Source organism: Monodelphis domestica, chromosome 4 (genome assembly GCF_027887165.1).
Source record: "Monodelphis domestica isolate mMonDom1 chromosome 4, mMonDom1.pri, whole genome shotgun sequence".
Classification (NCBI taxonomy): Eukaryota; Metazoa; Chordata; class Mammalia; order Didelphimorphia; family Didelphidae; genus Monodelphis; species Monodelphis domestica.
This window is the reverse complement of record NC_077230.1, coordinates 123827064-123839960: the sequence shown is the minus strand read 5'-3', so window position 1 is coordinate 123839960 and position 12897 is coordinate 123827064. Positions and strand designations below refer to the sequence as shown.

General features: G+C 37.9%; 1 long non-coding RNA gene across 1 annotated transcript; it reads right to left on the bottom strand.

Annotated features, from left to right (window-relative positions):
- Positions 1 to 1526: 1526 nt before the first annotated feature.
- On the bottom strand, positions 1527 to 9384 carry LOC103103035 (uncharacterized). The gene is made up of 3 exons (XR_467371.3): positions 9192 to 9384; positions 4779 to 4989; positions 1527 to 1710 (listed from the first exon to the last, which is right to left on the bottom strand). It is a non-coding gene; the product is annotated as an uncharacterized LOC103103035 (long non-coding RNA).
- Positions 9385 to 12897: the final 3513 nt, after the last annotated feature.

The following is a 12897-nucleotide window of genomic DNA, read 5'->3' as shown; positions in this document are numbered from 1 at the left end:
TCCATGCCTGAAACATAGAAAGAGGGGATGTGGGAACCAGGAGGGTGTATGGGAGGAGGGTATGGACAAGGTTAGGGGAAAAAAAAAACACAACAAACTGGAGGGGGAGTGGGGAGGAGGAGAGGGTGGAAAGGGGGTGGGAGTTGCTGTTCATGTTCACCACCAAGTCCAGGGGAAACCAGGCGTCAAACAAGACTGACTTCAAAAAACCAAGAATGACTGAGAAATCTGAATGCAAACAAGAATGGAATAATCACTGTCGCCAACATCTGTCACCACAGCTGTTGAATTCCCCCTTTTCTTTCTGGTTGGTGAGGGAACCTTTCAGGCTCACGTGGTCCAGAAATGTACTCAGCACTTGCCTTTACAAATAGAAGGAACTGGGTCTCTGTATGTTCAACCTCTTAGGAAAAAGAAATCAGGAAAGAATTCCTCTTGCTACCTTTTGGGAGGAAGTCAAGTCTTAACTGCCTGGTGAAGTACATTCAGAACAGGTAGTACTATCTGGCAATAACAGAACAGGATCAGGAAAAAACCTTGGCTAATTTGTTCTTGAAGGAAGATTCTGTTTCCCTTATCCAGCTGGGGCTCTACTGCTTGTGACTATTAAAAAAGAGGTGAAGGTATTTTTTTTAATTACTATACATTCATGAGAGACAATGTGGAGTAGTTATGAGAAAGCTAATCTTGGAGTTCTGGGCCAAGACTCACTTCTGCAACATACCTGCTCTCTCTGAGTGTGGGCAGTCTTTTAACCTCTCAGTGTCCCAGACAACTAAGGCAGGGGCTCTTAACATTTTTCATTCCATAAACCCTTTGAGCAACATGGTGAACTTTTGAGAAGAATGTTTTTAAGTGAATAAAATAAACTATATTCTATTGCAAAAGAAATCAATCATATTGCAATTAAGATGTAATTATTTTTCCTATTCAAGTTCACAGACCCCTTGAAATCCATATAAGGAAATTTAGGGGATTCTGTGGACCCCAAGTTAAGAGCCCTTGCTCAAAGACTTTAGGTTTTGTAGTGATTCTGCTATATTGAGGAAAGAACTTTCTTCACTAGAAGTTTCTTCTTCTAATGAAATTTTATGTCCAGTATCCCTTCTCCTCTCCCACCTCCCCAATAAATTCATTCATAGGAATTTAGAACAGAAAGATCATCTATTCCAACCCCCTCATTTTACTGAGCAAGAAAATGTGACTCAGAGAGGGGTAACTTGCTTGAGGTGACATGATATAAATAACAAAAATGAAATTTAGACTCAGTTCTTTTTACTCCAAGTGCAGTGCTTTTCATATTGTATCACAGAACCTCTACTCAGTCAGTGGATATTAATGGAATACTTTCTCTGAAAAATTCCCTCAAGAAATATGCAATTTAGGGGCAGCTAGGTAGTACAATGGTTAGAACACCAGGCATGGTGTGAGGAAGTTCTGGGTTCAAATTTGAACATAGACACTTCCCAGCTGTGTGACCCTGGGCTGCAATTGCCTAGCTTTTAGCATTCTTCTGCATTGGAGTCAATATTGATTAAAAAAGAAAAGAAAAGTGCAATTCAACAACATAAGCAATTTATTACTATACTCTAAGGAACTTTGTGATGAGTGGCATAGAGGATCTTTAAAGTCGTTCAATGGAGAAAAAGATCATTCCTGTTCGGAGGAACCCAGGACGGCTTCATGCAGGAGATGGATTTTGATCTTGACCTAGAAGAATGGGTAATATTTTCTTAAGCTGGAAAGATGAGAAAAGCAGGTCAGGAAGAACCTTCTAGGTAGAAGGAATGGTATGAACATAGGCCTGGAGAATGCAAAGACATTGCTAAAAAGCAAGCAGTGATTTGGCTAGAATGTTGCATATGTGAAAGGAAGGGCATAGGGACTGGATCTGTCAATTCAAGGCTTTAGAAAAGTCACAGCATCTTAGAGTCTTAGAGAATTACATAGAGCAGTGGTACTCAAATAGGAAAGGGATCATAAACTATACATAAGAATCTCCTTGGCCATCTTTTGACTTCATATTTAAATGTAATATTATCTATGCTTTATTGTATTTTAATTTACTTTGATAAATATTTCCCAATTGCATTTTAATTTCGTTTGGGCTGCACTCAGGAGTGTTGTGGGCTGCACCCTGCCTTTGGCCATGTGTTTGACATCTTTGATAGAACACTGGGTGGTGGAGGAGGGTAGAGGAAGAGATGTTAAGTGACTTGCCCAGAGGCACACTGTATATGTCAGAGGCAGGCAGGCATTGAACCCAAATCTTCCAGGCTGGATATCCAGCATGCCTCTCTCTCTCTCTCTCTCTCTCTCTCTCTCTCTCTCTCTCTCTCTCTCTCTCTCTCTCTCTCTGTATGAAATAAGGCTAGAAAAGTAGTCTTGGGTTGGAGGGTAGAGGACTTTGAATTAAGGCTCTATTCCAGAGGTAACGGGGAAGACATTAAAAGTTTTTGACCCAAGTAAGGACACCATAAAAGAAATTCTCTTAGGAAAATTAATGTATCTAGATTGGCTGTGTAAGGTGAGGTAGGGGGATGAACCAGTATACTAGTGCATTTTTTTTCAAGGTATGAGATAATAATAAGGGCCTGAATTAGGGTAGTTGCAGGGCAATGCAAAGAAAAGAAAGTATATGAGAGAGGTGACTGTGAATAAAAAATGTTCCAGTCAGTCTGACAAAACTGTTCCCTCATCTTGGTTTTAATCTAATTATTCCCTATGCCAATGCATACTTGTTTTGCATTTCTACCTCTTGAAATCCTTCCCTTCCTTTAAGGCCCAGCTTGGATCCTACCTTCCTCCTGAAGTTTTCTCTGCCACTCCAGCTAGAACTGATTTCTCATAGCACTTCATCCATATGTCTCCTCTTTCCTTATTACACTGTTTTATATCAAAGTTCTTTGTGAACCTTTTGCTCAGAGATAGCATTATATACTATATGCCTAAAGCAGAGGAATGATAAAAAGAAAGGGCCCATGGATACCAAAACTTAGCTACACTTTTTCGAAATAACCAAGAACTGCAAACAAAACTGATGCCTATCAATTGAGGAATGGCTAAAAACTGATGGTACATGAGTATAATGTAATATTACTGTGTAATAAGAAATGATGTATAGGAGGAATACAGAGAATCATGGCAAGATTTATATGAACTGATGATGCAAGGTGAAATAAGCAGAACTGGGGTTGGGGTGGAGAGTATAAATTGACTATATCAAGGTCAATGGAAAGAATAATAAAATGATTGAAACAGAATGCTATAAAATTATGACCATGCTTGTCCTCAAAAGAAGAGAAAAGGCTCCTTTCTTTATTTCTTTGCAGATGGTGATAGTGGGCATTGACTACTATTGTTGGGTTAGAATGTTTTAGTATATTGGTTAGTTACCCTGAATTTTTTCATCTTTTTTGGTTGTCATTATAAAGATCATCTCTTTGGGGGAAGGGTAAAGGTAAGTGATACCTTGGGAAATGTTGGTCAAGTCAAACAGAAGATGTCAATAACATTTATTTTTATGTCTTCCTCATTTTATAGATAAGGAAACTGAAGCTTGAGTGGTGGAGCAAATATTAGAGGGAAGACAAAATCTTGGAGCACCTCCATGGTGATCCAGCAAAATTGAGAGGCTGAAAGAGAGAACAATGTCCTGAAAACATAGAGAGGAGAGTATGTATAGGAGAAGAGGCTGATCAACATTGTAAAATGCTACAGAGGTCAAATAAACAAATTAAAAGGATGAGGACTGAGAAATTATCATATTGGATTTGGCAATTATAAGATATGAGCTACTTTGGAGAATGGAGTTTTAATTGAGTAATGTAAGGAAACTAGATGGCCAAGAATTAGAAAGTTAGTGAGAAGAGAGAAAGTAGAGACAATGAGTATAGGAAGGATTTTTGTTTTATTTTTTGAGTATGGTTGTGAAAGAAGAGATAGAATGACAACTTGAAGGGATGGTAGGATCATGTAAAGAATTTTTTAGGATTGGAGGAGGCTGGGGAATATTTGTAGGAAGCAAAGGAAGAGATAAATATAAATCAGCAGAAGTTGAAGACTTAGGAGTGACAATTTGTGTTAGGAATCAGGAGGAAATGGGATCAAGGGAGCAAATAGAGGAGTTGGCCCTTAACAAAGTGAAGTCAAAGAATGTTTTTTAGAGTTGAAAGGAGACACACATCTTCTAGGATAATAGATCTAGATCAGAATATCATAGATCTAGATACATCACCGTGTGATAGATAGAGCATCAAATTTGGAGACGAGAAAACCTGAGTTTGAATCCTTCCTCGGCTATCTACTAGGCATGTGACTCTGGACAACTCAGTTGAAAGTGGAGATGATTTTTATCTTGCTGTACCCTCATAGTGTTATCATGAGGGAACTAGTTTGTATGCTTTCAAGTGACATGGAAATGTGAGTTGCTCTTTCAGCCTATACAACTGTAGTACAGTGGAAAGAGCATCTTTGGAGTCAAAGGACTTGTGTTCAAGCCACAACTTGATTAATTACTACTGGATGAACCTAGGTAAGCCTTTTTGAGCCCCTCTTGGGTCATCTAATGAGGGAAATTGACCAAGTTGGTCTCTCAAGTGTTTAGTAGTTCTAAAACTATGATCCTATGAGAAATGGTATTTCCTGACTTATCTCAGAAATTTTGGCTTTTAAGTGGTGTCCCCAAAGACAATGAGAGCTTCAACAGGTTGAGGATATGAAATCCTGGGGGATATGGGTACCAGGGACCTTGCATAGATTACATATGACCTCTTTACCTTTTGGAGAATGGAATTTCTGCTATTAGTTTTGGTGAGGAGCTTGGTCAATAGGCCAAATATCACTGTTTGATTCAGTCACCTTTAACTGCCAGCTTTGAAATGTTGATAAGTTTAAGATTTTCTTTTTTGTTCTCTTTCCTCTGTGCTCTTGAGTCACTGAGGTTAAAGGGCTGGAGGAGCTCTTCGGGGATTCCAAACCATCCTGAGTCTGTGCATTAGAAATCAGTAAGCAAGTAAATAAATAAATGTCATTTTAAAAAGTAGCAGCCCTCTAAACCTCAGAAAATGCTATGTAACAGGATGAAATCTTCCCCTTCTAGGGATTAAAAGATTTGCCTTTCCTTGACTGAGAGGGCTATCTGATGTTCTATGTAAGAAGGACCCCCTGCCAACTGACAGTGTGGAAATGGTGACCCAGGTTTCAATGCTTTGAGGATCAAGTATCTAGTGAATATTTTTTGGGAAGAGAGAAATGAAGGAGGAATGGAACTCCACCTCCCCAAATCTCCTTGAAAGGATATATTAGGAATTCCTTTAGACTAAAGAAAGTTCTCCTTAGATGAGATGGCTCTGGTAGTTAGAGATCTTATTATAAAATTATATATTTTTCTTTTCAAGGCTGATCAAATCAACTGTTGCTTATCCAGGAACCCATTGGGAAGGGGCGGGAAGAGGAGGGAGATTGTAAAGAGCTGCTGAGTGGAATCCAGATAATCCTCAAACCTCATTTCCCCCATTAGTTACAACCTCCTCCCCCATCCAGACTTTAAAAAAAATTTTTTTTTAAAACTAGGGCTTCTCCAAAGAAGCTACAGGGACAGCTTTGAGTTTAAGCTCCTTTTATCTTCTTGGGCAAAGAAGGTTATGGGCTAATGAGCAGTGAAATCAGAAAAAAAGCCAAAAGGCTGACATAATCCACAAATTGGATCATCAGCTCTTGAGAAATCAAGAATTGCTAGCCCTAAAACTTGGCTTCCCTCTTTGATGTCATTACACTCAAAAGGTGCTTACATAGACCTCTTGTGATATTCCTTAGAATGGAAGTTTCTTTCATATAATCAAGTAAAAGCTCATGATAAATCTCTCAGACCCACTGGTCTAATGTTCCCCCAGGGGAAATGTTTTATTGACATATAAGCATTTGGGTTGAAACTTAAGACCAGAAGATTGGGAGCTAGAAGGAACCTGAAAGATTTTTTTTTTTAAAGGATTTTGCAAGATAAGGATGAGAGCTGGAAGAGATCTTGGTGATCATCCAGTTCTAATGTAAATAAGAAAACTGAGACCAAGGGCCATGAAAAGACTTATATAATCACATCATACAGTCAATGGCAGAGTCATAATTTGAATTAAAATCTTTTAACTGAAAATTTGAAGGCTTTGGCTTTGTGAAGAAGATTATAGGAATTTTGTATAGAATCAGAGGCCGTATGATTTAGAGCTAAATGAGCCCTTAAAAATAATTTAGTACATAGCCATGCTCTTTGTGGTGGCAAAAAAAATTGGAAAGTGAGGGGGTGTCCATCGATTGGGGAATGGCTGAAGAAATTGTGGTATCTGTTGGTGATGGAATACTATTGTGCTCAAAGGAATAATGAACTGGAGGAATTCCATGGGGACTGGAACGACCTCCAGGAATCGATGCAGAGTGAGAGGAGCAGAACCAGGAGAACCTTATACACAGAGACAGATACACTGTGGCACAATCAAATATAATGGACTTCTCTACTACCCGCAATGCAATGATCCAAAACATTTCTGAGGGACTTATGAGAAAGAACACTATCCACATCCAGAGACAGAACTGTGGGAGTAGAAACACAGAAGAAAAACAACTGCTTGATCATATGGGTCAAGGGGGATATGATTGGGGATATAGACTCTAAATGATCATCCTAGATCAATTATCAATAATATGGAAATAGGTCTTGATCAATGACACATAAAACACACTGGAATTGAGCATTGGCTGCAGGAGAGGAGGTGAGAGGAAGGGAGAGAAAGAATATGAATCATGTAACCATGGAAATTTTTTATAAAAATTTTTTATAATTTATAATTTTATATATTTATTTTATTTTTATAACAAACAATAAATAATAAAATTTATTATATTTTATAATTTATATTTTATATACTTTTTATGATTTACAATTATAAAAATAATTTAATCAATTAAATAAAAATTTAAAAAAATTAAAAAATCATTTAGTACAACCATCTCCAGTTACATGTAAAGGAACTGAATCACAGAGAGGTAAAGAGATTTATCCAAGGTTACCCTGGGAGTAATAGTACTTGGCCTTGAAGGTTGGGGTCCTATGCTCTTGCTGCTATGACTTACTGATTTACCAACTAATTTTTGCAGGTCATTTCCATTCAGTCACAGTTGTTGGTATCTTCATGTGAAAGGGTTCTATTCAGAAGAGCAAATACTGGACTGAAGAATTTGCATTTTGTTCTGAAAGCCAGTGATAGCTGGATCCCATCCCATTAACTACCTATAATGACATCATAAAACTTTAGAGCTGAAAAGCATCTTAGAGACCATCTAGTCTAACATAACACTCAATACATGAGTGTTCTTTGCAACATCCCTAAGAAGTAGTGAGCCAACCTTTCTTCAAATATTTCTCATAGCAGGAACCTTGCTACCTCTCAAGAAAGTCCATTGCATTTTCAGACAGCTCTGAGTTTTAGATAATTTTTCTTATATTGATCCAAAATTTCCCTCTTAAACCTTCTACCCCCTGGTCCTACTTTTGACCTGAAGGGATATGAAGAATGAGACTAATCTCTTTTCTATCTGATAGCTCCTCAGTGTTTTAAAAATAGTTTCAAAATTTGTCTTTTTTTCCCCTTTGGCTTATCATCCCTAGCTATTGCTCATAAAACATAATTTCTGGATCTTGTTCAGCTAGTTGCCATATTTGCTATGTACACTCCATTTTATCAATGTTTCTCTTAAATGTGGTGCTAAGATTAGAATTCAATACTCCAGATTCATGGCAGTCAGTTAAGTTTCCGGTGAACTTCTAATATAAACCTTAAGGAAATGGATGATTGAGAGGTGGTTGCACTTAGAAAGTAATATGTGTGTTTGTAAGGTGGGGTAGGAGTTTATAGTGTTGAGATGTTTGTAGATGATTTTTTATCCCTTCAGTATGTGTAATAAAAATAATAGATTTTTATGTAGAGCTTTAAGGCTTTAAAATACTTTATATATATACATATATAACTATATATGTATACTTCTATACATAATACACATATGTCTATATCTTGATCTTTATGGCAACCCTGGGAGGTAGAGGTTATTATCTCTATTTGTGTCCTTTTTAGTAAAACACTAAAATAGCAAAGTTTATTTTCAGTGCCCTCTCATTTTCTCCCTCTACTTCCCATCTTCAGTGTCTTCATATTGCATAGAATACCCCCTGCCCAATTGTTATAATGTCACTTGGATGCTGCTCTTTCGAGATAGGTAACATCTCATTTTCTGGTTCTTGCTTCTCTCCATTAAAACTTAGCTCTTCATTGCTCTATTTTCTCTTGGGCTTCTCTACTCAAGAAGCTAGCTAATCTGAAAATGAACTGACTTGGAGGCCATAGGCAAGCAACTTTTGATTTAAAATATCTTTATATGTAAAACAAGGCTAAAATCACTTCAGAAGTATGAAGAAAGGGCCCAGTATGTGGAATTAGCTCAATACTTAGCTCTATTATTTACTCTGTGACCTTAATCAAGCCACTTACTCTTAGACACTTTTTTTTCATCATTTATAAAATGAGAAGAATTTCTTAAATGATCTCTGAGGGCCCTTCTAAATCTAAGCCCTAAACCTAAATGCACTTCATTCTTTTTAAGTTTTAAATTTTTTTAGTCTTAAAATTTTTTATTTAATTAATTAATTTAGAATATTTTTCCATGCTTACACAATTCATGTTCTTTCTCTTCCCTCTTCCCACCCATCTCTTGTAGCCAATGAGCAATTCCACTAGGTTTTACATGTGTCATTGATCAAGACCTATTTCCATATTATTAATATTTGCACCAGGGTGATCATTTAGAGTTTACATTCCTGATTATATCCTCACCAAACCATGTGATCAAGCAGTTGTTTTTCTTCTCCTCATAGAAGTTCTAATGAGAATTAGCCAAAGCCTATTCTGAGACATTTTCAATCCCCAAGCCCAGGTTGATGTATCTTTCCTCTGGACTTTTTAAGTCTGTATCATTCATATGACTGCTTTACATTATATTTATTCATATTTTATTTCTCACCACTCCCTGCAACTGTATCACATATTCATTAAATTGTAAACTTCCTCAGAGCAGGGCTATGTCTTATTCGTTTTCATATATTAGAGTGTCCTTTTACCCCCTTCCATTTAAAAAATTTCCCTTACCTCTATAGAGTAGGGGATCCTGACATTTTCTAGGAGATGGTAAGCAAGCAGCTAGTTGTGTGCCATTGAATTCTATATCCCAGGGAAAGAAAATATTAGTATAAATTATTGGTGAAACACTTTCAATAATGTTTGAAAAACCACAGTGAAACCCCCAGAGGATTAGAGATAGGCAAATTGAAAAAAAAAACATATGGGGTAGAATCTCTAGACTGGTGAACTTGGCAAAATTCTAGAACATGTATTTAAAGGGATAGTTGAGTAGCATTTAGAAAGGAAGAAATGATCAGTAAGAGGCCATATATCTTCATTAGAAAAATGTCATGCCACACTAACCTAATTTTATTTTGTGAGAAGAAAATATCATAAATAAAGTATATATACCTAGAATTTAGCAAACCTTTTGACAGAATCAGGCTATCCTTGTGGACCAAATAGAGTTTGTATACTAGATAATGGTCCAGGTAGATGTATTTGAAACTGATTGAATAACTGGATGCATGTAGTCAGTAATGGATCCATGTCAACATGTCTCCAGTGGAGTGTCCTATGGATCTGGTTTTACCCAACATAAGTACATGCCATTAAGTTGCCATCAATCCAAGAGTGATTATTCTCTGAGTCATGCTACTCATTCTGTTCCTGAATCCACCTAACTATCCTATAGTCAAACCCATATTTCTTCATTTGGCTCACAAGGATGCTATGAGAGACTTTTCAGTGGTTTGAAGAAATCCAGGTATACTATGTCTATGAAACTACCTTGTTGAAAAAGGAAATGACACTAGAGTGATGCAAACTGCTCTTGATGAAGTCAGGCTAGCTCCTCTTGACAACTGCCTCCCTTCAAAATGCTTAGAAAACATCTCTTCAATGATATTCTAGAATTTTTCCAGGAGTCAAAGTCATGTCTATATGCTGATGGTTTAAAGATTCTACTTTCTTTCCTTTTATGCACATTTAGAAACTATTCACACATCCCTGGTCCTATGCTATTGACCCTATTCTCGATGATTTTTCACTGATAGCAGCTTAGTAATCATATCTACCAACTTAGGGAGAAAGGTAGGGTGTAAGGTTTTTTAGGCCTGACAGTGAATCCATTAATGTGAGCTCTTAATGTCTTCTCACTCATCTTCAGTTTCAATTTCATATTAATTATTTTTCAATATAGTTTTTTTAAGCTCTTATGATGTCCCTAACATTCAGTATCAGTCTAACCTCTGGGCTTTAGAATTCCAGAAACTTTTTTTTATCCTAAAAAGTTTAAACCCTTACCTCCCATCTTAGAATTAACACTGTGTGCCAATTCCAAGGCAGAAGAGTGATAAGGACTAGGCAATGTGGGTTAAGTGACTTGCCTAGGATCACAGCACTAGGAAATATTTGAGGTCAAATTTGAACCCAGGACCTTCCTTCTTTAGACCTAGTTCTCAATCCAATGAACCACCTGGCTACTCCCAACACTTTTCTTATAGGACTATGCCATGTTTTTGTATTTGTCTTTAATTATCTGCCTTTATTTCTATATTTTATACACCTGTTTTAAGTTCACATTCAGGAAACAGATACCTTATTGGCAAAGTACTTGTTCTCTTTAGACAGCTCACTTTTTCTTTCTCACTCTAATCATTATGTTTTTGTCTTCAGAATTTCATTCTTGTGATTACTTTCTTCTTGGGATAACTTCTCATCTTAAAGATTAGGCCATTGGATCCTATCTTCAAGCTTGTTGAAATGTGCTCTCTTTAAATCTTGAGACTCTGCCTGGCAATTGTTGCTTTCACGATCTTGAATTTCTAGCTGGAATGTTCAGTTCTACATAGGTATCCTAATGCTTATTTGCTTATTTTGTCAGTCAATAAATATTCATGAAGAACCTACTATGTGCCAAACACTGTGCTATGGATACAAAGAAAAGCAAAAGATTGTCCCTGAGAGAAGAGGAAAGTACCTAGTACTAAAGGGAGGAACTTGGAGGGGCTCTCCACTGTCTACCCACTCCTCTCTTTCATCAGAAAGGGGCAAGGACCTTAGGGACGCAGGGAATATGAGGTTTTGCTCCTACATTTAATTTTCCACAATTATTATTACATAGCTACTGTGTAGTATTGAAGAACAATGGAGCTTTCTGTAAGATAGATGCTAAAGAAATATTTGTTGAATGAATGGATGAATTAAAGCATATGGACTCAAGGCTTTTTACCTACTCTTTGGCAGGATCATCTCCCTCCATAAAACCAGCCAGGCAAATCCCTATAATATCAGGGTTAAGACCACAGTATCTTTCTTCCCCCAGCCCTTGCTTGCCCCATCTCAACCAAGAACCCAAGAGTGCAAGTTTACCCTTAGGCAATAACTAGCATGGAGGCAGTGTGTAGTTTGGGGATGTGAATATCAAGTGAGTGTCTGGGATTGAGAGCACCAAAGTGGTAAATGCTGTGTATTCCTTCACTTCTGTATCCAGTGTTGTCCATCCTGAGGCTATTTCTTCCCCCAAGAGGAAGCACATCAGGAGGCCCTAAAATCTGCCTCAAAATCACTCTCCTTGATGCCTCATACTTGTTCTGTCTGCCTTCTTCTGTCCTTCCCCTTGGGTTCCTGTGGACTTTCTGATACCTGACTTTGTACTTTGCCTTTTGATCACCCACTTCAGTATCATTTAGTATTTTTCTCCTTTGCTGTTTACCCATCATTTCAGTTATTAATTGTGCCTCAGTTTCTGCTTCTTTTATCTTGTTTGTGTCTCTTTGCTTTATCCATCAAAGTGTGTGCTCCAGAATTTCAGACTATTGACTTTGTTGTTTACTTATTGCCTGGTCCCAGGCATGAATGCTCAGTTACATGATTCTAAGTCTTTTTTTTTTAAAGTCTTACCTTCCATCTTAGAATCCATACTGGGTATTGGTTCTAAGGCAAAAAAAAATGTTAAGAGGTATGCATTGGTCTAAGACCAGATTTGAACCCAGGACTTCCCATCTCTGGGCCTGGCTCTCCATCCACAGAGCCACCCAGCTGTCCCCCTGATTCTAAGTCTTAATCTGTAGGAAATTTCAACAATGCTCATATATACCCGGTCCTGAAAAAAATAAAAAATAAAAACAGCCTAGATCAGTGATGGTGAACCTATGGCACAGGGACCAAAGATGGCATGAAGAGCACTTTTTGTGGGCACAAAGCTGCCCCCCCCCCGTTCATTACTAGAAAGGCAGAAAGACTCAGCTGGAGCTGCTTCCTTCCCCCTTTTCACTGCACCTGATGACATTTTTTTATGTCCCCTGCCCCTCTGCAGTCCAATGGAAGAGCTTTCTCCCTCCCCTGTGTGTGATAAGGGGGACAGAGTGTGCCCAGAACTCAGTGGGAGGGAGGAGAGTGGCATTAAGTCTCTGGGGGGGGTCACAGTCATTGGTCTAGGGGGTAGGGTGGGGATGGGACCTGGCACTCCACCTCTAAAAGGTTCTCCATCACTAGCCTAGATCCTGCCTATGGGCGATATGGGACCTCTTTGGAAAACAGTCTAACCACATGAGCACTTGATTGCCTCCCAGATGCACTGCCTGCAGGGCCAGATACAACAACAGAAGGTAAAAAAAGAAGCTGGAAAATCCTACACTCTCTTAGCTGAACTGATTCATACTTCTCAGAGTTCTAACCAATGTAATTCTCTTATTTACAGTTCTAAAACACCTCCAGGGATTAACCAATC